Source organism: Oryctolagus cuniculus, chromosome X, assembly GCF_051225735.1.
Source record: "Oryctolagus cuniculus isolate XC-2025 breed Fujian yellow rabbit chromosome X, ASM5122573v1, whole genome shotgun sequence".
Lineage (NCBI taxonomy): Eukaryota > Metazoa > Chordata > Mammalia > Lagomorpha > Leporidae > Oryctolagus > Oryctolagus cuniculus.
In genome coordinates, this window is record NC_142888.1 from 21,114,964 (window position 1) to 21,133,958 (window position 18,995).

Here is an 18,995-nt window from a genome sequence, read left to right on the forward strand (position 1 = left end):
TTTCCCACATACATTTTCAAGTAAGTTTATTACACACTAATTGAGAGTAGTATAATGCTATACATTCCCTTCAGAGTGTGGGACCAAAGGCTTAAAGACCAAAGGCTCCCTATTTACTAATCATTAAATATCAGTTTCTTCATCTATGAAGTATGGATAATGAGTGTCTACTTCCTAGGATGGCCATGAATGTTAAATGAAATAATACATATAAGACATATTTCAAAAACTGGTGGGAAAATGGAATTAAAACATAAATTTATTTGGTGCAAACAATTCTGAAATCCACGAATAGTTGTTTTTCACAATTTACATTTTCCATGCACTTTTTTTTTACAGGCAAAGTGGACAGTGAGAGAGAGAGACAGAGAGAGAGAAAGGTCTTCCTTTTTGCCGTTGGTTCACCCTCTAATGGCTGCCGTTGCTGGTGCGCTGCGGCCGGCGCACCGCGCTGATCCAAAGGCAGGAGCCAGGTGCTTCTCCTGGTCTCCCATGGGGTGCAGGGCCCAAGCACTTGGGCCATCCTCCACTGCACTCCCGGGCCACAGCAGAGAGCTGGCCTGGAAGAGGGGCAACCGGGACAGAATCCGGTGCCCCGACCAGGACTAGAACCCCGTGTGCCGGCGGCGCTAGGCGGAGGATTAGCCTATTGAGCCGCGGCGCCGGCCTCCATGCACTTTTTAAAGACTTCTTGTATATGGTCAGTGGTGTGGGGCACCATCCAGATACCCACTTCAGAACTGACACACTCATTCTCACAGCTGCGTGGAATTAGCTGCTGATGACTTACAAGAGAGTCCCCTATGGAGTTGCCCTCTGCAGAGGGGAACTATTTGAACAAGGTTATGCCCCCATCTCAGGGGCTGTACAAGGCCAAAATAATTTTCAATTTTGTCTGTTCCTCTTGCTTCAATTCAGGATAACTCTGGAAAGCCATCCAGCTTCCACGTTCCCTATGGCATTGGTTGGAGCTTCTGTTGTTGCCCAGTGGTGCTTCCCTCACTTCTCATGGGAGTCTGTAAGGAAAGAAGCCTTGATAAGCCTACTGCATGCTCAGAATCTGTTTCCAGGGGAGCATAGCCCAAGGCAATGCTTAAAACAGAATTTGATGGATATTCAGCAAATGCTGTTATTACAAACTACTATTATTAATATCATGGATCTCAGAAAGCGCTGAATCTTGTCTGCTAACCACAGAAGTCTTCCCATTGGTGCTATGGTCAAGTTCACTCACTGTGTATCCAGTGGAATCACATTTGCTTCACACTGGAGCTTGTGCTCTGACTCTGAGCAGAAGAATGATGTAAGAAGATTAAGAGCTCCTAACACAGAGCATTTTTTCCACCTGAGCACAGTTAACAGCCTCTACCATATAAGACTATTAAGCACCAATAAGAAGCAGTGAGATTTGGGTATTTGTGTTTTGTAACTCAAAGCTCAGTATGTTGTAGGCTACACTGGTGCAAGCTGTCAGACAAAACACATTTGAAGCCAAAAGTTATAAAATACATTTGAAGCCAAAAGTTAAAGGGAAAAAATAAAATGGACTTAAACTGTTGAGAAAATATTGATTAACACTTTCTATAATTCTGAATTTTAGTCATGGATCTTCTCTATCCAGCTTGTAGAAGCCTTCATTGAAAACTGTGTGGGGGTGTGTAATGTGGCTCTATGTGGGCAAGTGCAGACTATTTGAAATGTATAAGCAGATGTATTTCACTCAACATATGTACATCAAGAAAGTGAAACAGTCAATTATGTGGCTATTGTGGTTTATCAAAGATGGGTAATGGTACCTAAATTTGATATGAGTAGGTGTTTAAAAAAAAAAAAAACTGAGACAAATTTAATTTAGCAAAGTTTACTTGGGAAAGGAAAAGGTTCTAGAACCAAGCAGTGTTCCAAACTGAAGGTGATTCAGTTATCATGTTGTTCTAGTTTTTATAACTAGAAAGAGGGGAACAAACATACAGATATTTCCTGATTGGTGCAGTTCAGCATTTGCTTAATTTGTGAATAATTTGGCAGGTTTTACCCTGTAAAGGCCAAGAGGTTGGCTACTCTGATTGGCTGGGCCTCAGTTGCTTAGCTACAACAGTATTTGATTCTAACCTGCTTTCCCATCAAACTACATTGTAGTTCATTATATGCGGAGAGCCCTTTGGGTCTACGCACCATTCAAGTATGGAGATCAAATGTATACTGGCTCAACAGAGGATAAAATATTTTGTATCAATTTGAATTTTCCCCTCTACTTCTTAAAAACATTTTTCATCTATCAAAAATATTTTAATAGTAATTTATAGAAGTCTCAGAAAAAAAAACTGATGGATTAAACAATTGACATTAACATAATGCTTTATTTTACCGTTATTTTATTAATATTTTCAATTTAGATGCATTATAATTAAGCTGTGTGTTCCAGTTATTCTTTGAGCAATCATCAGTGCCTTTTGTCAATAGCATTTATTTATGCTAAATGAAAAGTACAATACACATGAGAGCATTTTCTTCCATCTATCTGAAAGCTCATTATTAAAGTTTGGCTGTCTATTCCTCACATTTGTGCTGGAATTTAATGTTTTAATTATGTCACCAATCAATTAATCCCTATGAATAGCCTTTTCAGGAATGTCTAGTGTCATCAGCAATGCTAGAGGACAAGCAGGACTGATAGGACAAATAGGTTATGTACTAACACTGGAAAAAACTATATTTGCACTTCATATTGAGCATTTCTAAGTGGGGAAAATAAAGTCAATGCCTTTAATTATATAAGCTAAATGTTGGTAATTAGCCCAGTGGAGAACAGATCTATAATCTCTAACCAAATGATATGAGAAAAGAGGTTAAGCATATTGCTGAAAGAACACATGTTTATTACCTTTTTGCAGCCAATTTAATAAAAGTTTTCTGATTTTTAAAACCCACAAAAGTTTTTCAGTAATAATTCAGATCAGAAATGCTATTCCTAGCAGTCTTCACAGGCTGTGCAAATTCCAAGATTGGCAAATTGATAAGCATCATGTCTGACTTTAAAGGCAAATTTAAATTTCTAAGAGGATAAAAGAGATGAATAAATTATTTTGAAACATTCCACTTGTTCCCAAAGAAGCTGTTTTATTTCATGAATAGTGTAGGTGGGTCCTGGAGACACAACAGAGCTATTGCTATTGATAGATTGGCTTGAAATTTGATTGGCTACAATCATGCTCCAATTCGGGCACCTTCAAAAAAAGAATATGGAATCAAGAGAAATGAATTAAAAGAGAGTGTGGGAGTAAAATACAGTGGATTTAAAGACTATTTGGAAGTAGAATTAATCTCAAGGCTAGGAAGTTCTTTCAAAATATTCCATGACATGTGCCAAACTAGAAACTGGAGAATCAAATGTGATGTCCTCTGTGTCCCCTGTCTGTTCTTTGGAACCAGAGCTGTAAAATTATTGAACTGCTACATCAGGAGGAGCCAAAACAAGGTACAGCACAAATGCCTCCCAAGGTCAGTTCAAAATTAGCCTCCAAGTTTTTCTCCAGGTATGTCTCCTCCTGCAGGATTGTGGTCATTCTTTTGTTTTGTTTTTGTTTTATTTGACAGTGTCTGAAATGGCTTTATGAATGATTGTGGTCTATGTTCTTTGAAAAATCTGGGTGAGGCCTAAGAATAATGATGAAAGACATAATTGCAAATCATCAAAAGCTCAGTAATTATTTCTTATGAACAGGAGGATGTAAAAATCAAATACTTATGTAGTGACTAATTCATGCCCCAAGAAATTCCACCTATACCACATCAATAACTTTTCACATTTACTCTTGGGGGACTTAAATGTAAGGTCCTCATTTTGACAGTTGAGAAAAATGAAGTTTAGAGGGTCACAAAGTGAGAAGCAAGAACCACTTTTAGTGTGGTGTTATATAAGTGCCCACTCTTCAGTCTCCTCAAGATTCCTTGACTTATTGAGGTAGAAGGGTAGACTTATTGAGGAAGAAGGGACATAATATAGGAAAATAAAAAATTATCTACTAGCAAGTAGACATTTTATTGACAGAAAGTATTTAACATATCATCTGGCATGTAGTCATTAAATCATAAACACAGGAGTTCACAAACAAGTGTTCTGGTACCCAGGGGAGATACAATGAAAACGTTAATATTCAAATTGGACACAGGGTCCTTGAAAACTTAATAGAATACACTTAAGAGGATGTGAAAGGCATTGCCAATGGTGAGACCCTCATGTTCAAAGGCTCATAGGTGGCTAATCAAAGGTGAGTTAGAGAGAAAACAATCAGCCACTGTGACTATAAGAGTTTAGTGGAAGAAAGGCTAACATTAAGTTTAGGTTTAGTCTAGCCACCTTATATTTAAGTTCACAAACCCCCTTATTTAGCACTTATAGAATTTACAATACAATTAGCTGAGATCTTCTATTTATGAGTCATGAAAAAACAGAAGAATAATAATCATGGATATAAGAAATCAGAAAATGTGGGTGATATCAATGAAAATTTTATAAACCACATATTTTTACTTTAGCCTTAGTATTGGGAGAATTTTCATAGTAGTTATTATGTTATACAGCTAACCCATCTTACCACTGATATTTATTGCATTTCAATACTGTAACATAAACTCAGTGACTTCAAACAACACAAAATTGTAATCAGACAGTTCTGAAGGTCAGCAATTCAAAATGGTTTTCAGTAGGCTAAAATCAAGGTGATAGCTAGGCTGCATTCCTTCTTGGTGCTCTAGGGGAGAATTCATCTCCTTGACTTTTCTAGCTTCTAGAGGCTGCCTGCATTGTTTGTTTTATGGCACCCTTCCAGTAGTCCCATTACTCTGACCTCTAGTTTTTTCATCATATCTTATTTTCTGATTCTGACTCTCCTACCTCCCTCTTCCATTTATAATGACCCTGTTGATTACAGTGGGCTCATTCAGATAGTGTAGTCATCCCAGCTCAGGATCCTTAATTTAATTACATCTGCAAAGTCCCTTTTGCCATGTAAGGTAACATAGTCACAAGTTCTTGGGATTTAAGATATGGATATCCTCTGGTAGCTGTTAATTTGCTTAAAACACCAACACATGACAAAACACCACTTCTTTAGATTCATCCATCCAACAATTCCAAATGGGGAAAAGAAGCACATATGTGGATATGAATTGACAGATCATATGTCTATGATTATTGTATCACTTTGACCATCCATTCAACCCTCTCAGCCTCACCAACATCATTTGAAAAACTACACTATTTCATCCATCTCTAAATTCTGTTGTGGAGATTAAAGAGATAATACAGGTGAAAATATCTGGAGCATTATGTATGGCAAGCCAGTAACTAAAATAGAAATAATGGCATTCTGTGGGTACTATCAAAATGTTTTAATGTTTATTCATTTGTTTGTTTTCGTCTACTTGAAAGACGCAGAGAGTAAGAAATAGATCTATATAGAGAGAGAGATCTTCCATCCACTGGTTACTCCACAAATGCCCACAACAGCCAGGACTAGGCCAGGCTGAAGCCAAGAACCAGGAACTCCTTCCAGGTCTCCCATATAGATTGCAGGGACCCCAGAACTTCATTCATCTTCTGCTTTCCCAAAGAATGCATCAGCAGGAAGTAGGATCAAAAGCAAAGGTGTCAGGACTCCACAAATCAGCACTCCAACATGGGACGTGGGCATCCCAAGCAGCGGTTTAACCTGCTGTGCCATAACAACTGACACCCCCCATAATTTTCATAAGCATTTTATACTAAAGTGCATAATGTGTACCTACAGGTAGATTGAACATTTTTTTATTAATTCAAAGAAAACTAATTTAAAATACAATAAAACCATTATTGAGAATAATGGGGTCCATTTACTTATGTCTTTTATCAATTCTCAATATCAGTGGAGAAGATTTTCAACTTTCCTTTCAATATTTTCATGACACAAAGTGAAATTATTGACTTGCCCCAAATGGTAGAGTTAGAAACATACCAGGGTACTCCAATTTAATCCCATCAAGGTGGCATGTACCAATGCCATCTCACTAGTCCAAGTGATCAATTTCAGTTCACAATTGATCATAATGAAAGGACTAAGAGTCAAAGGGAGCACATAAGCAAGTCTAGTACCTGCTAACACTAACCGATAGAATAAATAAAGGGGAGAGTGATCCAACATGGGAAGTGAGATACTCAGCAGACTCATAGAATGGCAGATGTCCTAAATAGCACTCTGGCCTCAGAATAAGCCCTAAAGGCATTCGGATCTGGCTGAAAAGCCCATGAGAGTATTTCAGGCATGGAAAGCCAAGACACTCTGGCAAAAGATCTCTGTGAGTGAGATCTCAGTGGAAAGAACAGGTCTTCAAAGAAGGAGGTACCTTTCTCTGAAGGGAGGAGAGAACCTCCACTTTGACTATGACCTTGTCTAAACAAGATAAGAATCGGAGAACTCAGAGGGCTTCCATAGCCTTGGAAACTCATGACTGGAGCATAGGGAGATTACTGATGCCATAGACAGGAGTGTCAATTGGTAAAGTCAACAACAGGAGTCACTGTGCACTTACTCCTCATGTAGGATCTCTGTCCTTAATGTGCTGTGCATTGAAATTTAATGCTATAACGAGTACTCAAACAGTATATTTCACTTTGTGTTTCTATGGGGGTGCAAACTGTTGAAATCTTTACTTAATGCATACTAAACTGATCCTCTGTAAAAAAAAAAAAAAAGAAAGAAAAAACTATCAACTCCCAACTTGACTCTCACTGGGATTAAACATGACAATAGGTCTGATCTGATTTCATCATCATTAAAAAAAAAATCATCTATTATTTTTCACTTTATGTTTCTGTGTGGGAGCAAACTGTTGAAATCCTTACTTAATGTATACTAAGCTGATCTTCTGTATATTAAGATAATCGAAAATGAATCTTGATGTGAATGGAAGGGGAGAGGGAGTGGGAAAGGGGAGGGTTGTGGGTGGGAGGGACGGTATGGGGGGGAAGCCATTGTAATCCATTATTCGTACTTTGGAAACTTATATTCATTAAATAAAAAAAAAAGAATAAAGCATTAAACATGAAAAAAAATATATATAAAAAAAAAGAAATATTTCCATAGTTAAATTAAATCATCAGCAATTTGTGGTTAATCCTGAGATTTGTCTACTCAATTCCATACTTCTTTTTTTAATATTTGTTTCTTTATTTGAAAGGAAGAGTTAGAGAAAGGCATAGGCAGAGAGAGAGAGAGAGAGAGAGAGTTCTTCCATTCGGTGGTTCAGGCCCCAAATGGCTGCAACGGCCAGAGCTGCACTGATCCAAAGCCATAAGCCAGGAGCTTCTCCCAGATCTCCTACGTGGGTGCAGGGGCCCAAGCACTTGGGCCATCTTTCACTGCTCTCCCAGACCATATCAGAGAACTGGATCGGAAGTGGAGCAGCTGGGACTCGAACCAGCACCCATATGGGATACCGGCACTGCACGCAGCAGCTTCACCCACAGTGTCACAGCGCTGGCCCCTCAATACCAAACTTCTAAGGATGCTTTTGGGTCAGTTGAATTTGCTTCTAGTTCATGCAGATCCTCCATAAATTATTCTATGTTAATGGGGATGATGTTTGCTAACTTTGACATAGCCAGAGATTTAAATTCAAAGATAGGCACAGACACAACATAACTCATACTTAAATATCTTTGAATATCTTCTAAAATTCTAACATAATTCCCACAAAATAGTTATAAGATTCTTCAGAATATTTGATTTCTTTGAGCTCAAGGCAGTTTGGTAATGGGAAATAAATGGAGTCTCCAGATGTTGTTTGTTCCATCCACATGTCCAATTTGCATCTGCATACCTGCATTTCTTTGAATAAATAAGCAATGATCTGTTTTATTCCTGAATATTCTTCTAAACTTAAATCGTTGAGTTCATTGTGTCCAGCTTTCTTGTCAGTAAGAAAGTAAAATCCTGTGAGCCACTTGAGGTTCAAAAAGGAGGATTTTTCAGAGTTCTTGAGTTTCCCCAAAGAACTTGGTGTAAGAAAGTACCTCATTAAAGCCTTTTAACCTTGACACTTGACTGCATTAAAGTAAATAAAATATCCTGTCATCTCTTACACTCTGAAATAACCAGCAAATGGAAAATACAGGACACTTCCAACATCACACCTGCAATGATCTAACCTGAAAATTTTGCCACATAAAGTTCTATGATAAATGATTTGATGACAGGCAGGTACATTGAACTTTTCTTTTGACACGAAAGTTTATTTATTTCATATTTCACTATAGGTACTAAATCTGTGACCAGTTGATCTGCCTTTCCTTCATCAAGTCTAAACATCTAAAATGTTTTATCTGCTGTCCTTAGACTCTACTAGTCATGTGCAATGTAACAAGTGAAGTGATGTTTTCCCTAATACCCGAGATGGGCCGCCTGTAGCCTTGGGGAGTTTACTGGAGGATTCAGACCCCAGAGATGCAGAATTGTATCAGGTCAGCGTGTATTTAGGAATAAGAGAATAAATCATTAGACTATGAGGGTGAGAGTAATGAACAGTCAAACAGAAGATACAATATGGAGGAGAGTTTTCATTTATTGAATGTCATATTCTAAGTCTTCTAAGATACTTCACATACACAATTACATGATCTCCTAAAAATAACACGTTAAGGCATATTTGATGGAGGTTAGTTCCAGAGAGAACAATTAGACAGGGAAGGGAAATAGAGTGTAGGAAGAGGCTAGCTCCAAGTTCTGTAGTATATAGATACTTATAAATGTTGTTTCCACTGAATTACACCTCTACATAATAATATATCTTTCCTCACTTAAGATCCTTGCTATGAATCCTAAATTATCAGTATTAATATCCTTTCTTTCAAAAAACAGTGTACATGTGTATACCTAATATTTACATATGAAATAAGCATGAAAAATATTTAAAATTAATTCTAAAATTAAAGATATATAAAGCAATGCACATATTAGTTAGCTTGATTTACCCATTCTGCATCATGTGCATATTTCCAAACATCATATTGTATATTATAAATATAGTACATAATTTTTATTGGTCAATTAAAATTAGTTTTAAAATTAAAAAGAGTGGTCAAGGAAAAAAGTGACAGTTGAACAGACCCCTAAACTAAATGAGTAAGTCACAGGGATACACACATGAGGCAAAAGCAATAAAGATAATAGAAGTCCTATTTAAAGTCCATAAGGAGGGAGCATGCCTTGTGCATGCTACAGGAACTGCAAGAAGACTGGTTTGGCAGAAAGACTAGTAGATAAAAAGGCAAAGGTTAGAGAGTGAAAGAAGGATGTGTGTATAAGGCTTTGTATGTTATAGAAAGAGCTGTAGCCTTCAGCTTCATGAAGAAGGTATGCTTTGTTTGTCCTTGAAAATATCCTTTTCACCTTTTTCCTATCTTCTTTCAGTGGGCCTTAGGAAGTGAAATCTATAGACTGCACCACCCTGGAGCTCTTGCCCTGTGACTTCCACTCGGGTCTAGCCACTTAGAAGGATGTACTAGCAGGAGAGAAGAGAAATAAGAACTTCTGTCTTAGTCATGTATGGCCACAGCTTCCCTCCCCCTAGTTCCTAATTGTTTCACTGTTCCTTATCATTTTCCTTAATCCCATAACTTCTAAATGTAGTCTCTTCATCAGACTCTTTAAAACTGAATATTTTGAATGTACAATCTATTCTACTCTGCCAAACCTCTTACTGAATCAAGCAGAAAGTCATTGAGGGGTGGGTTTAGGTAGAGGAGTGACATGATCTGACTTGTTTTACAGGAATTATGTTGGCTGCTATTTTGAGAATTGACTCTAAGGAGACAAGCATATCAGCAAGGAGACTATTTAAAAACAATGACAAATTCTAGTAAAGGTCATAAAATAAGCAAATTTATATAAAATTGAACCAGGAGAAGATTCATATTGTACAGCCACATTGAAGATCTCATTATCCTGAAACTTGTCAACCCTGGGTATAAAAGATTGTGTGTTTTGTTTATTCACTGTTATTTTCAGTTGCCAGTTTAAGAGATGAAATTTTTTAAAATTCCCCTAAAATATGAGTAATTTTGCATTCTTAGTCTTGGTAATCTAAAATTTAGCTCAAAGCTCTGAAGTTTTAAAACTGATTAAATGCAAAACAATGCATAGAATCATATAAATATCTTGGCAACTCTGAATGATGAAAGAACAATGATCCTATTCTTGAGGCCATAAAATAAATATGTTCAAAATATATGAATTAACATGAGAGAGAAAATAAATATGATGACATGGAAAAGCAAATGCAAAAATTGTTCAAATTGTACTGAAAAGGTTGGAACCTCCATCCACCATCACACTTTGTACCTGTGAGTTTAGGTGGTAGCATCAGAACTTTACCATTCTGCTACTGGTCTCTTGTTAGCACATAGAGAGAATTTAATACAGTACAGACAAGACATGAAAATTTCTAAAGAGAAGGCAGTCACATCTAATTGTGTCTTCTTGTAGGGCATATTATTTCACTGAAATGACAACTATATCTCAGAATGAAAGTCCACTGTGTTTTCTATTTCTTCTAATAGTGCAGGACTAAACTAGACTATCAGTCCCCAAACTGCGCAGTATGAATAAAGCCATTTTTATACAAAGTATTTTCTGGTTCTTACAATTACTTAACCAACTTTGTATTTGCCATGAGAGGGATGTTAGCTGACTTAATATATCCTTCCTGTCAGATGTGAAACCTAAACTGAGCAATGACTCAGGGAAACTCTGGCTGCCCTTTTGACTCTTGCTTATTTTCACAGGGTGAATTCACAGGTGGGAACAGATTTGGGTGTAGTTGAAAGTCGCTTGAACCAGATGGCTACAGACAGGCCATGTGTCCTGTGTCTGTTCAGCTCTTTGTTTGAGTCTGGAATAGAAGGCTTGCTGGCTCACTGCAAAGAAAACTTTTTTTAAATGAAAGGTGGGTCAAACACTCAGCCATGCCACCTGGCACCATTAAAAGAACCAGCTTACGCAGATCTTGTTCAAATGGATACTTTGAGTATAAAATCAACAAAACTATAGAGATGAGAGAAAGGGAGAGAATCCTTGTCATAAAAGATACAGTTAAAATTACCTTGGAAGAAGTTGACAGTGCTATCCACCTAGGGTTGTAAGCACCCAAATGATGACTGCTTCTCTTTGTATTTGTTTGCATCAAGTCAAGATGGCAGAAACAAATAGACTCTTAGTAAGTGCATTGAAAAATACAAGGTGAAGAAGAGATTTAGTGCCTGGGAGTATGGTGCAAATCCTTCAAGTCCTTGTGGAGATTTAGTTGGTAAGGAAAAGACAATATCAAGGAATTAAGACTTTCTTTTTACTACTTTCACAATATTATGACTGATTATTAGTAAGTATGATGACTTTTTATATCTATATTAGTTTAGACATTTTCAGGGATTCAAGTTTAAGTATGAGGGAAAGAATACAGGAAGACAGATTCACTAGGATGTTTGAGGGAAGAATAAATAGGGCCAACTCAGAGAACAAGGATTAACACAAGAAGGATGCCCTCACTGATAACCTGAAGGCTAAATTGGAATCAAAATTCTATTATATTTGGCTAAGCACAGGGAAATTTCTAGTAAGAATTGGGAGAAAGTTTTGTCTTTAGTTTGTCTACAGAGCTGTCATCATTTTCAACTATTCAGTGATCTAGTACATTATCTTCCCTCCTAAAACAGTGGATATTTCAGGTACATATATTTACTGTGAGTTTAATTACATGTATTACATTTTTCACAGGCTATTTACATTTAGAGCTCTTAGACTCTCCCTAGAAGATGAAAGTCTTTATCCCTGGTAAAAAATATATAGGATCCATTAAATTACATTCATTTGAATTTGCTGAATTAGGAGAGATTAGAAAGAAGATCAAATGGCTTGGGTGGGTTTAAATTGGTGAGAGGCAGAACCTAGCATTTATGACAAATTCTATATCTATATTTCTCTAGTCTCTGTTTTTTCTTACTCTGTTTTCCATAGCAAAGACCATATTTAATTCAGAAAATAAGTGTTGTATATATATCTAGTCTTTTATTTTGTGTGAAATTGAGGTGGTAAAGGGTTATTTCCATCGCAGATATCAAAACATTAAAATAAAGGAAATGAAGCAACCAAAATTAAAATGGAGAGAAATTAAAGAAGGGAGATTTCTAGAACATTCCAAAAAACTTGATCACAGTTTTGTAATCATGGATGTTGTGTAATATTCGCCTTCACCTGTTAAAGTAGGGGATGAAATGCATTTTGTGTCTCTTAAACTTCAAGAAGAAGAGGTGCTGTCGTCTTCATGTCTCTCATAACTGCTATTTCTAGTAATTCTAAAGCTATTAAATTCGATGAAACATAAACTAGTTCTAACACACTGAAGGAGCAGCCAATTCACACAACAGCTGGGAAAAGAAAATCAAAGCCACTCCATTGGACCAGCTGAATCGTGAGCGAGGCATTTCATACTCCTCCAGCTGACGCAGCATGTAGATCAAACTGGCAGCTGTATTTTAGGGAAAATATGTCACAACAGACAAATGTAAGAAAAGGACAAATCCACAAAAAGGTTCTTCTGCAAATGAATCACTTCAGTAGGAAAACTACAGAATGAGTAAGTAAGAAGTTAGGCATCATTCCTTCAATTTTTAGAAAGACCCTTATATCCAATACAACCACCACAAGATGAAGTAAATTTTTAGAATTCTGTCTCATGGAAACAGAATTCATGAGCCAGAATTTCCTAAATATACTCACCCAGTGATCTCTGTTCTTTCCTTAGATATAAAATTCTTACAGAACTGTCAATAATAAAATCCACATACAAGTTAAAAGACAAAAGTAGTAAACAGGTATCTAGTTTTTGCATGTAAGCCAGTCAGGGTATACTACAACTTCGCACTTTGAAAATGTGCTAGCTAAATATAAACCTATTGTTAGAAGGACCTTGGCATATTTGCTGAGTGATACATTGTATTGATCTTACCATGTGGCAGACATTATCTGTGTACCACATATCAGGATTTGTTTCATTTGTACAGATGAGGAAATTGTCACAGAGTGCTTCAATAGCCTTCTCAAGAACACTCCCTTGAATCTCATTCTTCCCGTGGATGACAGCTCTTCACACATTTGCAGGTGGTCATCTACCTGATTTCATTCTCAAACCCCACTTCTTACTGAAACTTTCACTAGTTTTTTTTTTTTTTTTTTTTTTTTGTATTGAATGTATTGAGTCTCTTTGATTTTCTGGCTTTTGGGGATGTTACATGTTCTTTGTGTCACAACCTCCTTGATTCTAAAATATCCTACCACTCAGCTTTATTGAGAAAATTTATTCCTGAATCAATGCAAGGGAACTTCAAAAAGTTCATGGAAAAATGTATTAAAAGATAAGTTGGCTTTGTTGCAAGAAAACTTTGAAATATATGTAGTTTTTTATAATATGCATTTCCATGAACTTTTGAAAATTCCTCATAGATGTATAACTCCTAATATCTGGCACATAGCAAGTGCTCAGCAATTGTTTACTACTAATAATGTTATTGATATTATTATAATTATTTATTGAGCTATCATGGTGATTAAAATGTGATCACCTAAGATAAAACCTGTAACACAGAGCATGAGGCATTTTAATCAATATATATAAAGTTTCTTACCCTTTCCTTCACCAAGCATCTAATGTATGGAGAGAATTCATGAGTGCTTTCATCCCTGGGAAAGTTTATTTTCTCAGTTTTCACTTTTATTAGTTTGCTGCTACAATAGACCACTCAGATTTCTTAGCTCAGTGTAAGCAGTAGATTTTTGTTATGCATATTTCTTTCCTAGACAAACATGACCTCTGACTCTAGATGAATGTCACTATTCTATTTCACATCAACTGCAGAAAAAAATCCACAATCTGCTGCAATGCCTTGATAAATGTGTCTTTCCATGGGGCCAATCATCATGATTCTGGAATGTTTGAAGAATGTTCTTGAAGACGGTGGTGAACATTTTCCATGCCTACCAGTGGGCCGTCAGCAGGGCCTCAGCAATAAATGTCTGTCACGGTACAGATGCTCTGGATTTTCATTAGGTTGCACAGCTGCAACATTTCAGAGGATGCTTTCTCAGGATAAACATAACGGTGTGAACATCTCTCTGAAGAGTAAACACATTTCACTGAGAATCTTTATAATGCAGTTTTCCTGCTACTTTTGCTTTTGCTTTCTTTCTTTGTTTAAGTGAATAAAGATAAAACTGTCATGTGTAAACACATGAGTGTGCCTCAAAAAGTTCATGGAAAATGGAGTTAAAAAAAAGTGGTGCAAAATATTTGAAACCCATATATAGTTTTCATAATATGCATTTTCTGTGATTTTTGAAGTATCCTTGTATACAAAAATTGCATTTTAAAATATTAAGCACAGAGCATACACAAATACAGACACAACAATTTAATCAATGTGAGAAAAACACAACAGGAAAAAAAATACAGGGCATCTGCTTTGTCTATTAATTGCCATGAAGCATGTGTGTGTGATAGGGAGACAGGAATGCCCAGTTTGGAGCCAGTGATCTGGTAGTACCAGGCATAAGAAGGCCCACATCATGGATACTGATAAAGCATGTAATTACATTATAAATGGTTTTCATGCAAATGGTTATGGGGACTATTGGAATTTTTCTGTGCTGGAGAGGAAAGAATTATATTATTCACCACATTCTGAAAATAAATATCATCTTCATTCTTTTACTCCTGTTCCTTCTGCACCAAAGCAAAACACATTTAATTTAATCATAATTTCATAATCATAGACTTACAAAGAACAGGAAAAATTGATTTTAAAATATTAAACACACTGAGTGCATTCTACCAATATTAAATGAAATTAATAATCATATTCCATATATTACTGTAAACATTTAATACTTCATTATGATCCATTATTTTTCATTAGTTCATAAAATTATTCAGTCCAGAGTTTCAATCTAATCTTCCAATATACAAGTACTTTCAACTGCCACCATCAATATTTTCTGACCATAGATATTTTCACCCACCCTGTCTAAAACCTGGCAACATGATTGCAAAGAAACAGCTCAAATAAAATTGGTAAATAGAGTGTCTATCATTTAGATTGACTGTTCATTTCTGAAATGTTCTTTCAATGTTGGCACTCAATTTTACTTTTAATAAGTGCTTTCAAGTTACTGCTTTCCATACACTGAACATACATGGGATATGGTTCTTTTGAATTTATTTCATAGCATTTTTCCTTCTTTTACTACAAAGAATTCATAACTTTTTAAATTCTACATTGTAGATGCTTGCTGTCTTACCATCAGCATACCCATGCTGTCCTCCGCCCATATATAATGATCACAGAGCCTTTATTTTAAACAAAGAATAGTTTGATGCTTTTATAATATAAAGACAACCAGGATTGTTTTTTAAAAGGTTTATCTATTTATTTGAAAGGCAGAGCTACAGAGAGGCAGAGGCAGAGAGAGAAAGGTCTTCAGTCCGCTGGTTCATGCCCCAATGGCCGGAGCTGGGCCAATCTGAAGCCAGGAGCCAGGAGCTTCTTCTAGGTCTCCTATGTGGGTGCAGGGGCCCAAGCACCTAGGCCATCCTCCACCGCTTTTCCAGGCCATGGCAGAGAGCCTGGATCTGAAGTGGAGCAGCAGGGACTCGAAGCGGCAACCCATATGGGATGCCTGTATTGGAGGCGGTGGCTTCACTGCTATGTCACAGCGCCGGCCCCAGGCAAGATTGTTTTAACCAGGTATGGTAAGACACACAGACATGGAAATGACGGTTAAAGGAAGACTTTTGTTGTCATTACAGATCCCTTAAAACAAGAGCCCAGCACATCACAGAGGACTATATAGCAAACTATTAGGGCTAGTTAGAAGGCGGAAGGAGTGGGGGACATGTGACCAAGACTTTACTGTGGTTTCTATAGAAAGGAATGAGTAAGGTAGCACAGGCAAGTTTAGGATTGGCTAATTTGAACACTTTTGACAGGCTTGGGGACTTGGAGGCTGGTACCTTGCCCTGGGATGTTTAGTGAGGGTGAATAGTGATCTGAAACGTAAGATCTTGATAAGGAAGATGACTGGACATGTGTGCTCTGGATCCATCGGTTTGTATATGAGAGGTATGCTCCCAGGAAAGTGATTTGCTTTGTCTATTCCTGAAAGGGGCAGTCCCTCCAAGTGTCGGCACTGTGAATACAAGTCTGATGCCAATGGTAAGAAAAACACCTCACTTGTATGACTGGGTTTATGATCTCCTCCAGGGAGGAAATGTCTTATTTGTCCTTACATATTGAGCCAGAATACAGAACCTGGCCAATGGGAGGTGGTTATAAATATTTGGTGTATTCTGGGGCCTGCCTAGGCTTTACTACTGGTAAGCTTTGCTAACCTCTTGAAATTTATAAAAATATTTGGAAGGAAACGAAAGATCAAGGTAGAACCCTACTTTATTTAATAATAACAATAATATTTAATACTTTTTTAAAGCATATCTCAGATTCACTAATTCCCTACATATGTTTCGAAATAATTGGCAGGAGAGAATTTTAAATGGTGCATTGACTCAGTGTCGGAACACTTTGGTGCACTGCTCTCCTCCCTTGCCCTGATTCACTCCCTAAATCTCCGATCTTCTCCTTCCTAGCATCTGGATATCTGTCTGTGCTCACTACCATGGTACTTAGGAGATCAAACACATCTGTCAGTCAGTTGGATAGCAACCACTTATTTAGCACCCAGTGGGATACATAACCCACAGAGTATATCAGAGTAAATATCAAAAACCAAGCAAAATTATTATTGCCAAAATGAATGGAAACAACAGTCTCCTGTTTAAGGATGAACAAATTAAATCTGTTCTCATGTTTTAAAAATATTCGGGAATAATAAATTCAAAAGACTTTCTCAAATATTGTTCCTTAACTTTATAAAAGTTAGATTTTCCTTAAATAAAATTGAGTGTATCAATTAAGTTTATTTTATATTATTTCATCAAATTATGGGTTTTTAAAAGCTTGTGAATCCCTTTGCAATTTTTTAGTAAACATTTTTTGGGGGCTGGTTTTTGGTACAATGGTGATGTTGCCACTTGGGACAACATCACATATCAAACTGGGTTCCTGTCCTTCCTCTGCACCCAAAAACAGCTTCCTGCTTATGCACACCCTGAAAGAAAGCAGGTACTTGGATCTCTGCTGCCCATGTTGGAGAACAGGATTGAGTTCCTGGCTGCTGTCTTCAGCTTGGCCCATTGCTGGCTGTTGTGAGGATTTGGAGAATGAATCATCAGATGGAAGATCTCACTCTGTCACTCTCTGCCTTTCAAAAAGCTGAAAATAAATCAATAAAAATTTACAGTAAAAAGTTTATTTTTTAAAAAAGAGAAATATTCTAGTAGCAATCAGTGAAAACATTGAGTACACTAGTGTTATGTGTCAAGTTTCTGATGACCCTTATTTTTTTTAAAAGATGGGAACTAAAGTTTGGGGTTTGCTTTGGCAGGGGTTTGTTTTGATTTTGTTTTTAATTACAGTCCTTAAATTCAACTGTATAGTACTACATCAGGTATACTAATACAGGAGACACTGATGTTAGTCCAGTGTCCCACATTTTTATCCCTACTAGTTTTGTGAATGTCTTGTTAACCTACAAGTTAGGACTGTGGAAAGCTGTGTGGCATATTCAAAAACCTGGAAATCTAATGAGGAGAGCAGTGCAGAGGGTTCTTCTCAGTTGCAACACATTACGTGATCTAGAACTGATCATTGACTCTCAGAATGGAAGTGTTCTGCATTCAAGTTTTGTCTAAATTACATTCCTGTTTTAAAACAGTGGATACAAGTAAGAACATTAACACAGGGATAAGATGAGATAATAAGAGTATATATGAACTGAAGGTATAAATGGACATCTACTGAGATTAAATAAATCATCATTTGGGTAAGATTTTGGATTGTAAACTGCAGAAAATCATCAATAAACCAGAAAAAATGCTTCTTACATGTAATAGATGTCTTGGGAATTCTCACACATGAGTCGATGTCAACTTGGAATAAAATGATCATCAGATTATTCCTTAACTAACCACATTATTATTAATTGCTGCACAAGCATATAGGAACATGATTACCATATAAACCTATATTAAGTAGAGGATGATGCTAGTATTGTGAATAGTGGATTTAAATATCTAAGTAACTTTATAGACATTACAAAAAATCATTTTGAGATCTGGGCATTTAGAGCAGTGGTTACCATGCTGCTTGGGATGCCCACACCCCATACTGGAGTGCTTAGGTTTGGGTCCTGGCTTAGCTCTCTATTTCAGCTTCCTGTTAATGTGCACACTAGGGAGACAATGGTGGTGGCTCAAGTAGTTGGGTTCCTGCAACTCATACGGGAGAACTGGATTGAGTTCTTATTTCCTGGCTTCAACCTGGGACAGCCCTGGCTGTTGTGAACATTTGGCGAGTCAGACATCTGATGGAAGATCTCTCTGTCTATATGTTTCTTCCTGTCAATTTGCCTTTGAGATAAATTGAAGATAAAAAATAAAAATGCTTTAAAATGGTTTTGAAAATGGACTCTGTGCATGGTAATGTATTGGGAAGAAAATGTTTCACTTTTTTTTAAACTTTTTATTTATTTATTTGACAGGTAGAGTTATAGACAGTGAGAGAGACAGAGAAAGGTCTTCCCTCCGTTGCTTTACTCCCCAAATGGCTGCCATGGCCAGCGCTGCACTGATCCAAAGCCAGGAGCCAGGTGCTTCCTCCTGGTCTCCCATGTGGGTGCAGGGGCCCAAGCACTTGGGCCATCCTCCACTGCCCTCCCGGGCCACAGCAGAGAGCTGGGCTGGACTGGAAGAGGAGGAGCAGCCAGGCCTAGAACCCGGCGCCCATATGGGAT